Raw genomic sequence first — 13,980 nt, forward strand, 5'->3', positions numbered from 1 at the left:
GGCTGACCTGAACTGAACTGAACATTTTGCTTCTCTTAATTTTATTTTACTTGTATTTTCTTTAATTTTTGATGTGTCCTCAAACTTACTCAAGAAATACTTATTGAATTATGCTATAATTTTGCTTTTAACATGCCTTTTTTAATATTAATAATGCGCTTTTAGCAAAACACTTTGTCATGGATTTTTGTATTCAGTTATTCACTGAGATTTTGGAATTATCTTTACCTTGTACAGTTTCTTACTCCTCCAAGTTTCTATTTTTCACATTTTTAATATATATATATATATGCATACCTATATATAGTTTTATTTGTTTACTTTTGGCTGTGCTGGGTGTCTGTTGCCACTCAGAGTTTTCTCTGGCTAATGGGGACTACTCTCTAGTCATGGTGTGAACTGTTCACTGCAGCGGTCTCTCTTTGTTTTGGAGCATGGGCTCTAGGCCACTCAGGTTCAATAGTTGTGGCTCCCAGGCTTTGAAGCAGTAATAGTTGTTGCACGCGGGTTTAGTTTCTCCGTGGTACGTGTGATCTTCCTAGATGAAGGATTAAACCCATGCCTCCTCCATTGGCAGATGGATTCTTTACCACTAAACTACAAGGAAAGCCCTATTTACTTGTTTTGATCTCAGTATTACTTCTTAGACATTTTCTTCAAATATCTAGCTTCACTTGACTGTCTACGAAGAAATGAAGGCAGCACTAGATTGATGGAAATTTCTGTGTATGTGTGCATGGCCATCACTTCTGAGCATCAGTGGAGAAGCATGTGAATGGGCTTTTTCCCTGAAGAATTTCCATCAGTCTCTAAGGTTGTTTCTCTGGCATGTTCAGAGTTCATAAGGAAGCCTGTTTCAGTCTCTGTCTTAGGTAGAATAAATCTCCCTGTCAGTATTCTGAGAGTAAAGTTTGGATGAGAGCTGGTAGTTTCGGGACCCTGTTTCACATAGTCCCAGTTTTCACTATAATATTTAACATCAACTGGGTCTGAATTTTCTAAATTTCTCATACTCTCTGTTTTATTCTCTAGACCAGAAGTCCCCAACCTCCTGGATCTAAAGCCTGGGGATCTGAGGTGGAGCTGATGTAATAATTATAGAAATAAAGTGGCACAATAAAGATGATGCACTTGAATCATCCCAAAAGCATCCCTCACACACCATCCATGGAAAAACTGTCTTCCACAAAATCAATCCCTAATGCCAAAAGTTTGGGAACTGCTGCTTTAGGCAATAATTCTCTAGTCTGCTTGTCGAGTTCAATGGGTGTTTGCCTCATAAAAACTCTCAGCTTAAGTTTTTCTTTTATGTTCCTCCTTAAACTCTGCTTCCAGAGGCATTTCCTGAGTTTTTTTGATGTTTTCTTTGTTAATTATATTGCTTTCAACTTCTCCCACCAAAGACTTAAGAGTTGCTACAGGATTCTCAGTTAAATTTGAACAGACATATTCTAAAATAATTATTCATTGTTTTTCTGAGATTCAAATTTAACTGGGCATCTTCTATTTGTATTTGCTAAATATTGCAATCCTATTTAACATATGACTTCCCTGGGTTGTTCAATCAGCTATCGCCTACCCTCTAGCTTAGAGTTTCCAACATTTTTGGCTCTCTCATATCTCCTGTTCTCTTTGTACTTATGTATTTGCACTTTAAAAATTAGTTTACTGTCATTTGTGTGACTTGAAGACATTAACTTTTGTTCTGTTCACTACCTTAATTGAAATAAGTTGTTTTCAATGCAAAGTGCAAGATTTTTTCTTAGTTACCAAAAGAGAACCTGAATCCTCTTGATTTAACTATGCTTAGAAATACAATTAACCTTTAATGAAAATATACATGGATTTGCTTTTAAACTGATATCATCAGTGTGATTACAATGCCTCCAAGACCAAAGGAAACACATTTTATGAGCTATGAATGTGAATGTTTGGACACGGAAGCTAAGTCATACTTTCTATATACACTACTTAAATAGTCTCATAAACAGGAAAGACAAACTTAAAGCTCTTCAGGAGTTATTGTGAATTCATTGTCCTGATTGTCTTTTTACCAGAGTGCTGTGTTAGTTTGGACAGAGTAAGGAGATTATTTTCAGGTTCATTATATAAAATTCATGCCAAGTTTAATCAATAAACCTGCCCATAAAATGACATATAAGAGAAAGGTTGAAATTTCTCTGGGACTAAAATATGAAAGCTAGAGGAGATCTTAAAAATCATTTTTTCCTCTGTCCTTCTGATGGCTCTTTATATGACTCTTATCTCCTTTACATGTTCAACTTTTTGCAGACTTATTAAAACATGTACATTTTAAAATATATCCTTATAAATAGTATAACATACAGCTTGCCAGTTGGGATTCTTTTCCTGAATTCTTGGAATATATTTAAGTTTAAAATAACCTTATTTTACATAAAACCTTAATCCCTTGATTTTCATACTAGTAACATTTATTCTTTTTTTTCAAATACAGATTAAAATAAGGCACAAAGTATTTATTTATAAGTGACATGGTAAATATAATATTTTATTGTACATCTTAGGGCAGCTGTAGTGAATCATGGTTAAAGAGAGTTAAACATATATAAACAGTGTCCATGCTGCTGCTGCTAAGTCGCTTCAGTTGTGTCTGACTCTGTGTGACCCCATAGACAGCAGCCCACCAGGCTCTCCCTTCCCTGGGATTCTCCAGGCAAGCAAGAACACTGGAGTGGGTTGCCATTGCCTTCTCCAAACAGTGTCCATAAGTTTTGTGAAATTGTTGGAGAACTATTTCTACTACCCTAAATCACCTTGGATACCATTATGAGAATTTATCTTTTTAAGGGAAGTCTCTGGGGTATAGTTTATGATCAAATGTCCTTTAAGGGTGATGCTTAACTTCTACACATGAACTTCTTAATGTAGTTCAGTGCTGTGTGTGTGTGTGTGTGTGTGTAAAACAAGGATCTCTGACGTGTTTGTTTCTCATTTCTGACAGTTAGCATTATTGCACTCTGACAATTGGGTCTGTGCTACCATCTGTCACTCGGGGAATGTGTCTGTCAATTAGCAGTTCGACAATACTATCTGTCGACCCACAAAAATTACCAGGAAAATAACTTGAAAGCTACTGTCAGGAGGAAATTGAACTAGGTATTGAGTTCTTTGGAAGTACATTTATTCCACAGCATCTGTGTGTCAAGTAGTGATGAATGCCCTTTTTAACTAGGTGAGAAAGTGAAATTTGTCTCCTTAAAGAAGCTTCTATAGTGTAGGCTATGCTCTTTCAGCAATGCCAATCGGTCTATAAAATGATTTTCATATTTATTCACTTATTTATTAATAATTTTTAAGTATACTCAGGAAAAACCTTACAATTTTAAAAATTTAGATTTAAGAAATGACTAGTATCTATATTTAAGAAGTGACTAATACGAAAATGTCTGATTCCATTTACTCTGGTGGTGGTGGTTTAATTGCTAAATCATGTCTGACTCGTGCAATCCCAAGGACTATAGCCCACCAGGCTCCTCTGTCTATGGGATTTCCCAAGCAAAAATACTAGAATGAATTGATATTTTCTCCTTCAGAGGACCTTCCCAACCCAAGGATCAAAACCAGTTCTGCACTGCAGGCAGTCTCCTGCTTTGCAGGCAGATTCTTTATCAACTGAGTCACCAGGGATGATTGCTTTTATTCTACTTTAACCTCAATGCATAATATCTTGAGGTTCAGCTATTGATGGTGAACACCCTTTCCAAAAATTCCTCCTTGTATTTTCATGATGTTTCTCTAAAATTTGTATGGTCAGGCCACTCAGGATGGCTGTGCTCCTGCTCTCTCTACATCACCTGCTCAACCAACACCTGCTTCACCCTCACTCTGTTCACATGCCTGACCTTCCCACCTTGCTAATGATTGTTCTTACCAAGGTGGCAGTGAAGGATGTCCCCCTCTGCAGGTTTCCCTGGTAACCAATGAGCCAACCTGATGTCACTTCCTTCTGAAACTGTGACCTCCTGCAACCACCCCCTGCTCCCCTGGGAGCAAGGACTGCCACCATGTCCTGACTACCATCTGTTGTACACAATGGGGTGTTGCTCCAGGACTTTGCTTCAGACTTGTAAGATCCCCTATGCATTAAACCATTGATGTTTCTGTTGCACACCCCAGGCTCTTTCTTTGGTCTTGAATTTGGGCAAGTATGGACCCGGGAGGCCAAGAAAGTACAACCCAACAAGTTCATTTGAGAAGATTATCCATGAAGTCCTGGGTCAATAAGAGCATTATACCTATATCAGGCTTCCCTGATAGCTCAGTTGGTAAAGAATCTGCCTGCAATGCGGGAGACCTGGGTTCAATTCCTGGGTTGGGAAGATTCCCCTAAAGAAGGGAAAGGCTACACACTCTAGTATTCTGGCCTAGAGAATTCCATGGACTGTATAGTCCATGGGGTCGCAAAAGTCGGACATGATTCAGCAACTTTCACTCCTTACCTATTCAAAGCATAGATTTCTAAAAGCTAAATGCACTGGAGAACAACTGAGAAGGTATAAGGTATAGTCTTGTCAATTGTCTTCTTTTCTGCTTGTTCAAATACATCCTCTAATTATACATTTTAGAGCTCAAAAATAAAATCTCTTTAGTCCAAGAGTCTCATCAATAAGCTTTGTTATTTACCTTTCCAACACTAAACAGAATAAATAGATTTGTGAACAACTGTGAGTGTATGTGTATATATAGTATACACACTAATATATAAATATATGCATATGGCTGTATATACAGTTCTTATAATAAATGGACTTTATTGTCCTTTAAAAGTAATTTCACACATTTTTGTAATTTTTAGTTTTTTCTAACCTGTTACGCTGCAAATGACAAAAATATCTACACACGTGAAAACACATGTATACACACACACTTTAAAAACATGCTGTATATACATATATATATACATATACATATATACACACATATATATACCTGCACACACAAACCTACGCTTTTATACATGTATATTTGTGATTGTGTATATGTGTGTATAAATACATGTATGTATATATATATGTATTTATCTTTAGTATAATAGGTTAGAAAAAATAGAAAACTATAAAAATAGGTTAAATTACTTAAAAAAAGACAACAGAGTTCATTTAGTGTGACAACTGTATATGTACTAGCTAGTGTGCAAGATGTCTTGGAATCAAACAATAACCAGATCCACTACATGTTAGCAGTGAAATAGCATTTTTTAAAAACGTATCAGCATGAGGTTTCTAATTTATAAAATGAAAATATTCTAATGAGTATTCAAGAAAGTAATAAATATAATGCTCTTAACTAGAAAGTGATACATGATAAGAACTCAGTAAACTTTAGCTAAAAATGATCAGATCGTTTTATAGATTTCAGACATCTCTAAAGGTATAACTGTATCATAACACAGTGAAATAATTCCATAACAATAACATTGAGCTATCTGAGTCATACATCATGAGATTGTACAAAAGGAAAAGGATGGATAGGGGATCTTCAGTCAGTCAGTTCAGTTGCTTAGTCATGTCCGACTCTCTGCGACCCCGTGAATTGCAGCATGCCAGGCCTCCCTGTCCATCACCAACTCCCTGAGTTCACCCAGACTCATGTCCATCGAGTCAGTGATGCCATCCAGCCATCTCATCCTCTGTCGTCCCCTTCTCCTCCTGCCCCCAATCCCTCCCAGCATCAGAGTCTTTTCCAATGAGTCAACTCTTCACATGAGGTGGCCAAAGTACTGGAGTTTCAGCTTTAGCATCAGTCCTTCCAAAGAACACCCAGGACTGATCTCCTTCAGAATGGACTGGTTATATCTCCTTGCAATCCAAGGGACTCTCAAGAGTCTTCTCCAACATTATATAATAAATCTGAATCTCTGAAATCCTTGATGAAGAAAATGTAATTGTTTTCAGTTTTCTGTGTTAACTCAATTACAGAAAAGTATAGTTGATCCTTGAACAACATGAGGATTAGGAGCATTGACTCTCCATGTAGTCAAAAATCTGCATGTTACTGTAGGCCATCTGTATTTGCCTTATCTGACATTCTACATCCATGAATGCTGTCAACCACAGATCACACAGTATTTAGTGAAAAAAACCATGTGTAAATGCACTCATGTAGTTCACAGATCAATTGTATAATGAATTTTTGAAAACTATTCACAACGTAGTGAATATTTTTGATCATTTTTGTCCTCTAACTTCAGTGTTATTTAAATTTGAATTTTAATAAACTTTACTAGGTTCCTCCCTATTTACACCTGTAGCTCATATTATAGTTATTTGTGGTGATAGGTCCCTTCCTGGAACAGGCCATCCATCTATAACATTCTCTTAGGCAGTTAGGGGGAAGTTCAGAGGTTCTTTCTGAGCCTTCTGGCCCTTGATTATTTATTCCTAGAGATAACCCACATGCCGCTGAAGAAACATATTTTGGGGTGGCAATTTTGTCCCTTATAAATATCACTGAGGCAAGCTTTAGGCAGTTATACTTGATGTCCTTAGGTGAGATTTCCTTCAGATTTTTGAAAGTAGCTTGTAGTTTCTTTAAGGTTCATATTTTAGAGGGCTCCTGTTTTTACAGTGGGCTTCCCTAGTGGCTCAGACGGTAAGGCATCTGTCTGCAATGCAGGAGACGCGGGTTCGATCCCTGGGTTTGGAAGATCCCCTGGAGAAGGAAATGGCAGCCCATTCCAGTATGCTTGCCTGGAAAATCCCATGGACCGTGGAGCCTGGTAGGCTACTGTCCATGGGGTCGCAAAGAGTAAGACATGACTGAACGACTTCATTTTCACTTTCAGAGTATTCATTTGATATTTATGTCAAACCTCCAGCCTTATCCTCTATGGGCTCCATTATATGTCTATCTTTGTTATCAGGGAAAATGTTTATGCTTCTCAGTGCAAGGTTATATGAGGAAATACTTCAATAAAACACAAAAGAGGAATTGTTGCCTTTTACAGCACTTTGAGATTCTCCCCAACATTATAAAGTATAACATTTCATTCAGAATATTTCCTTGTGGTCTGAGGTTCTTTCATTACATCATTCTTCCACTTTATTATTTTTTTTTGATAATAGTTTAGCCATTTTAAGAACTATCTGGCTTAATCAATAAACAAAATTTTGCCTACAAAATAGAAACTGTTAAGGTCAAGGATGTATGAATGTCATTATATTATGTAATTTTACCATCAGAGCAAATGATTCTCAATGTCCTTTCTTGTCTGTGTTAGAATTGGGGCAGTAAGTTAAAAGAGCCTAATTCAGGCAGATACAAAAGAGAAAAAAATGAGTCATTGGTCTAGAGGGGAAAATGAAATAACATGGTATGAAAGATAAGTATTAATATCTGGGTTTTATCCCTCAGCAAGGGGGCAAGTCCCTTAAAGTCAGATCTGTTAAATTCAAGAAGAGTGTGTTGTTTTGAACAAGTAAAGAGTGTGCAGATTTGGAAGCTACTTGGAAATTTAAAATGATAAGAGACCCTGACCCTAAATTAGGCAGGCAGGAAAGATAGGCCATTTCTATTTGCATATTGGCAAACAAGAATATTTGGATATCAGAATGAAATCTTCCCAATATCCATTATGACATATAGTATGATGGTGGTTTTTCATGGTATAATTGTTTGATTTATCATATAAAATATTATTTTATAGGAATTTTTAGTTGCTGTAATTTGTGTTTTTCCTTTTATTCCCACTCTTAAACTCTCTGTCTTTCTTTTTGTGTAAAGGGGGAAGATAAACTCCCACACCGAGGAATAAATGGAGTGAGACACAGTGAATAAGAGCAAGACAGTTTTGAGTGACGTCAGCAAGATGGAAAATTAGATGTTTCCTGACTTCAGTTCCCCTCAGAGAAAGCGACTAGCATCTTTCCACAGACAAGATATTTCTATGAAGATCTTAAAACCTGGAAGTGAAGATGAAACATCCCGCTAGACCACAAAAACTGAGAAAACCTACGTTAAAAAGGTAAGAGGAGTGGTTTCACCTTGACTACACTGCCCCTCCCCAGGCTGATGTGATGCTATAGTAAGGGGGTCCCCCTGGACTGACAGCTTCTCCAGTGGTAACACTAGAATCTAAGGTAGACATTCATATTCCCCAGCATTCCCAGATGCTTCCTGAGAGGCCCACTTAGGTATTGCCTCATGGGGTTGAGGGCCCACAGCAAGAAGCACATGAATCTTGGCAGACTGCATTCTTATGTGGGTAATATCGAGGCAGAAGCCCTAGCTGGTGACTCTGTTCCTCTGCAGAGCCAAGCCTGGGGCACCATGTAGCCTGAGAGCTCAGTCGGCAGTTCTGCCCAATTTGGGTCCCAAACCATTGATTGGACCATTCCATCTTTGGAGCAGTATCTATGCCCCTGTCTGGACAGGGACCCAGGCCAGCAGCCACACCCATCTTGGAGCATAGCCTCTGGACCTGCCTGCCCAGGGAGCCAAACCAGCAACGCTCGGCAGTCATGGGGCCTTTCCTACAGACCCTCTAAGGCAGAGAGCCACACCAATAGCGATCCTCTACTAGGGAGCATGGCTTCTGGCCCCACCTCAACATGACCGTGAATGATGACCCTGGGCAACCCTGGAACTCAACTCCAAAATGAGGCTACCCTTGTTTACTCAGGGATGCTTTACTCAAAATATTAAATGGCTCAATCTCCCTAAAATAGGAATGATTTTATTAGAAAAGCTGAAGTAATCAATGAAAGCTCCTCAGTGATAGAAGGCATTCATTACAGAATATCCAGGTAGGATTCTGACTGAATTTAAATGGAGCCATCATCATATGTGGTTGCAGTAACTATTTGGAACTTGTTCTTTTGGTGATTAAGCAAGGGTGTCTTCATTTGTAGAAGGAATAGTTGTATTAAGCAAAAGTATGATTTGTTGTAATTTTGTTATATGAAAATTTACATATTGAAGGGATCCCCTAGTTGTCTAGTGGTTAAGAATTCATGCTGACACTGCAGGGGATATGAGTTCAATCCCTGTTCAGGGAACTAAGATTCTGCATGCCACATGGCGCGAGCCAAAAACAAAAAAAAGAAGTATTGAAAAATAGTGTATGGAAGCTTAATAGCAAAAGAGTTAGATCAGATAGTCTGTTGTTTCTCAGTATAGCTCACTTACTAGGGCTCTTTGTTATTAGGGCTGCAAGTCTGTAAACACCTCAATCTGAGACCTTCCAGGCCATCTACACTGGTTGTTTTCTGATACCCACCATGACAAGCAGGCACGTGATGGTCATACTACCCCACAGCCTTTAGCTGACAACCGTTGCTTTTTGAAAAGCAAAGAGGAAAACACTGATCCATGCAGGACATGTTGGCAAAAGAAAGAGCACAAATCAAAAGCTCTTCCTTATCCTATCCTATAGTTGTGTCATCTGGCTCTCTCCTTCTCTGGGGACCTTTAGTTTTCTAAAAATCCAAAACATCTTATGGAATCATAAGCCTGTATTTTATTTTCTTATATTATAAATAAAATCTAGAGGAAATCTAATGGTAATAGTTAGAAAATTAAGATTTTGGCATGCTATTTTATAGATTTATGCTTTTAGGACTATGAGCTATTCTTCTACTGTAATATTTCAGTGATATTTTTAGATGTCAGAATATTGTATGTCAGATTAACAAGATTGATTTTAAAGTGACTTTTTATCAATATAGTTCTACTTTGCTCTATTGTGGAATATTGAATATTTGATAAAACATGCAGAAAATGAATCAAACAGAAGCTTTAATAGTCTAAGTTTTCTTTAAAGAGAAATTTCAACTATTTTCTCAGAAAAAGAGAATTTATTTTTTAAAGTGTATATATTGATTTATTATTCAGAGCTCTGAATAATAAAGAATGGCTCTACAAAATAGGTATGAAGCCCATCCTCCTCCCTCCACACCACCACATTTCTTTCTCACCTGTTTTTTGGATCCTTAACTACAGTTGCCTTTCGCTCTCTAACTTCCTAATTCTAGTACTCTTCCCTTCTGGATTTGCTCACAGTCCAGCACAAATTTAAACCATCCCTTGTTTATGTATAAATGGCTGTTACAAATGTTGGTAAGGGAATCTATATGTGTGCATGTGTGCTAAGTTGCTTTAGTCACGTCCCACTCTCTGTGACCCCATGGACTGTAGCCTGCCAGGCTCCTCTGTCCATGGGATTCTCCAGGCAAGAGTACTGGAGTGGGTTGCCATGCCCTTCTTCAAGGGATCTTCCCAAACCAAGGATTGAAACTGCATCTCTTACGTCTTCAGCATTGGCAGGAGGGTTGTTTACTGCTAGCACCTCCTATAATCTATATAATGCCTAATGCAAAATAATTTTTGTTAGAGGAGAGTTTCTGAAATCAAAACTTTGGTAGAATGAGTCTTTGTGAAGAAACTCTCAATCACACAGACATAGCGGCTTGTAACTCTTTGTAGTCATAACTCTGGGAATCATATAAAATGGAATACAGCTCATTAGAATGCAAGCAGATGAGCTAGTGAAAGAGTAGACCATATTGTGCATGTACCATCACTGTTAACATTATTATAAAAGTATAATGCTAACATTTTAGTGATTACATTAAATTTGAGCTATGTGGTTTCTTCATAGATAGCTACAAGATACATTACCTGTGGTATACAGACTTGACAAAAATGGTTCTTTTGCTGAAAATAGTTTCACATATTGGAAGAAATATATCTTAATCCTTAATATAAGTCTGTGATTATGGAACAGGCATGATATTTACTTAACAGTTTCCAAAAAATCATTCATAAATGTTAATGAGTATTAAAGTTTAATAACTATCCAATATTAAATTTTAATTATAAAGTAGTAGGCGAATATGTTTTTTCTTATAACATATGCATACTGTTAACAAAATTAAAATTATCTCCTAATCATCATTCCAGACCCTTGTCACTTCTCTTCCTCACCAGAGACAATCATTATTTTTTAAAATCATTCGTGATTGATTTTGAGCTTTTATGTATAGTTAAAACATTATAACAATTGCAGATAGTAGTTTGTATAGTTTTCTACATGTTTTAAGGTAAATTATACTTAAATACTGCTCAGGGACTTTTTTGAATACCCATAATAAGTTATGTAGATTGAATTTTCATGTATACATGCTTTGTATTAAATTGTAGGATATATCAAATTTATATAGACATTTATTTTTGGTGGGTACTTAGATTTTTTTTTTTTAATAATAAGTGATACAATTAAGTTGTGGGACTTCCAGTGTATAGTTGGAATTTTTCTTTCAGTGTTAGACTTTCAAAGTAAAAGTTCTGGGACATAGGTAGAAGCATTCTTAGTTTCAATTGATGACACTATGCTACTGTGATGTTGTGATTTATAATAAATATTTATTTGATCCCCCCCATTCTTGGCATACAATTCTTAAAATTTAGAACTTCCTAAGCAATGAGAGTGATGGGAGTATCTTTTGTTACAATATTTATAGAGTATTTATGTCTTCAAAAGCTAAATTTCCTGAAATAGTTCTAGAGTAAATAGCTCCAACGGAGAAGGCAATGGCACCCCACTCCAGTACTCTTGCCTGGCAAATCCCATGGATGGAGGAGCCTGGTGGGCTGCAGTCCATGTCCATGGGGTCACAAAGAGTCGGACACGACTGAGTGACTTCCCTTTCACTTTTCACTTTCATGCATTGGAGAAGGAAGTGGCAACCCACTCCAGTGTTCTTGCCTGGAGGATCCCAGGGACGGGGGAGCCTGGTGGGCTGCCTTCTATGGGGTCGCACAGAGTCGGACACGACTGCAGCGACTTAGCAGCAAATAGCTCCAAAGGTAAAAGTGAGGGTTTTGTTTTGTTTGTTTGTTTTTTCAATTAACCAGCTCCTTTTAACCACCCTGGGAGTTTATATTAATAAAGTAACTTTTCGAAAGCCCATAAGCATGGGGGGTTTTTTGCCAGGAGAACCAACTGTGTGAACAGAGGGTTAGAATTTTGAGCTCCTACCCCAACCTCTGGGGAAGAGAGGCTGGAGGTTGAGTTAACCAGTAATAATCAATGATTCAACTAGTGATTTAATCAATCATGCCAATGTAATGAGGCTTCCATAAAAACTCTAACTGAAGGGGTCTGGAGAGTCTCCAGGTTGGTGGTAAACGGTGGAGATAGCAGGCCGATGGTAACCCAGAGAGGGCATGGAAGCTCTGTGCCCCCTCCCACATATCTTTCTCTGTGCATCTCCTCCATCTGACCGTTCCTGAGTTATATCCTTTCAATAAACCAGAAATCTAGTAAGAAAACTATGACTTGGTTCTGTGAAGCATTTTAGCGAAAAATTGAACCTCACTAGAGGGGTCTTGGGAACTTCTGGCTTATAATGGGTCAGACAGTAGCCCACATGATCTCCTGGACTTGCAGTTGGCATCTGAGGTTGGGGATAGTGTTGTGGGATGGAGCCCTTAACCTGTGGAATCTGACATTATTTCCTAGTAGTGTCAGAAGTTAAATTGTAGGATACCCAACTGCTGTCACCAGACTACTTGGTGTGGAAAATCCATGTATTTGGAGTACAAAGGTATTTGGTGAGTTGAAGGAAAAAAAGAGCTCTGTTATTTGCTCTGAGTAGAAACCTTTTCTTCTTCAGTTATTGTCACATTGTAAGTAGAAGATCAGTGATGTTTGTAAAAAAAACATTTTTTTTTTAACATTACGAAACTTAATTCAGGATCCCTTATGATGCTGTACTGGTGAAAAGTGACAAGTTTTATAATATATATAAAATATCTTCTAAAATCCTCAATCATAACATAGGCTTGACTTTCTCTTTAAAGCCCTTGAAGAATGAAGCGTCTTTTGGATTTATTATAGGGCTTCCCTGGTGGCTCAGTCAATAAAGAATCTGCCTGCATTGAAGGAGATCCAGGTTTGATCCCTGGGTGGGGAAGATCCACTGGAGAAGGAAATGGCTACCTACTCCAGTATTCTTGCCTGGAGAATTCCATGGACAGAGGAGCCTGGTGGGTTACTGTCCATGGAGTCACAGAGTCAGACACAACTGAGCAATGGACACTGTCACTTCACTATCGACCATGTGTTAGTTTGTAAATTGAGTTAGCTATGATGGTGGATTGGCAGTATCCCTCTGCCTCCATAAGTGAATCCTAAAGATAAAGATATTTCTCCATAAAGACATCCATAAAAGAAAACTCTGGTACAAAGAGGAACACAGGCAGGATGGAACAAAACTAATATTTCTATTTAAAAACCATTAAACAGAACCACAGCATAATTTACTAAAGTGTGACCATTAGCAGTTTATTTTAATTCCATGGGAACTCAGTTTCTATTCTCTATTCTCAAAATGTCTTCAAATTTAGCACGACTTCATTTACCTAAATATCATTAGATTGTGAGTATGAAAGGAAGTATATCTTTTATTTTGTACAGTCTAGCAATTTATATTGAGATTCTGTTTTCATTGGACAGTTTAAATATAACTCCACCAGGCTTTATTTATTTAAGAGAAAATATTAGTGTATTTATTTGGCAGAGGGGACTTTGGTGAGGAATCATTTTTCCAGCAAAGCAAGTTAAGGCAATGTCACTAAAAATGTTATTTAACTACATGATGGTACATCTGGGAGTCCTCAGAAATGGACTCCTTTGTTTATATTAGGCATAAAGACATTTTAAATCCAAGACCTGCGTTGGGGATTTACACACATTCTCTCTTATTGTGGCTAATAAAAGCATTTTGCTTTATTCTATCATTTTAATTATGTTTTCTTCCTTTGGTCTCCTCTAGAGATTTCATTACTTTATATGATTGGCTCCAATTGAAATTTTGTTCAGTGTTTCATAGAGGGGGAAAAAGTAGGGAAACCATTTGTAATGTGGAAAAATAATGAATAGGCTATCATCCTCCTCCAGCAGAGGAGAGCATGCCCCGAGGCAGAGGCACACACAGT

The 13,980-nt window shown here is 37.6% G+C and overlaps 1 long non-coding RNA gene across 1 annotated transcript in view; it reads left to right on the forward strand.

Annotated features, from left to right (window-relative positions):
• The window catches only part of LOC132343310 (uncharacterized), a 101,002-nt gene extending 92,879 nt beyond the window's left edge, over positions 1 to 8,123 (forward strand). Inside the window, exon 3 of the long non-coding RNA XR_009492063.1 lies at positions 7,765 to 8,123. This is a non-coding gene — a long non-coding RNA (uncharacterized lncRNA). The remainder of the gene's footprint in view (positions 1 to 7,764) is intronic.
• The last annotated feature ends 5,857 nt before the right edge of the window (positions 8,124 to 13,980 follow it).

The sequence above is a fragment of the Bos taurus genome, chromosome 21 (genome assembly GCF_002263795.3).
Source record: "Bos taurus isolate L1 Dominette 01449 registration number 42190680 breed Hereford chromosome 21, ARS-UCD2.0, whole genome shotgun sequence".
In the NCBI taxonomy this organism is placed as follows: domain Eukaryota; kingdom Metazoa; phylum Chordata; class Mammalia; order Artiodactyla; family Bovidae; genus Bos; species Bos taurus.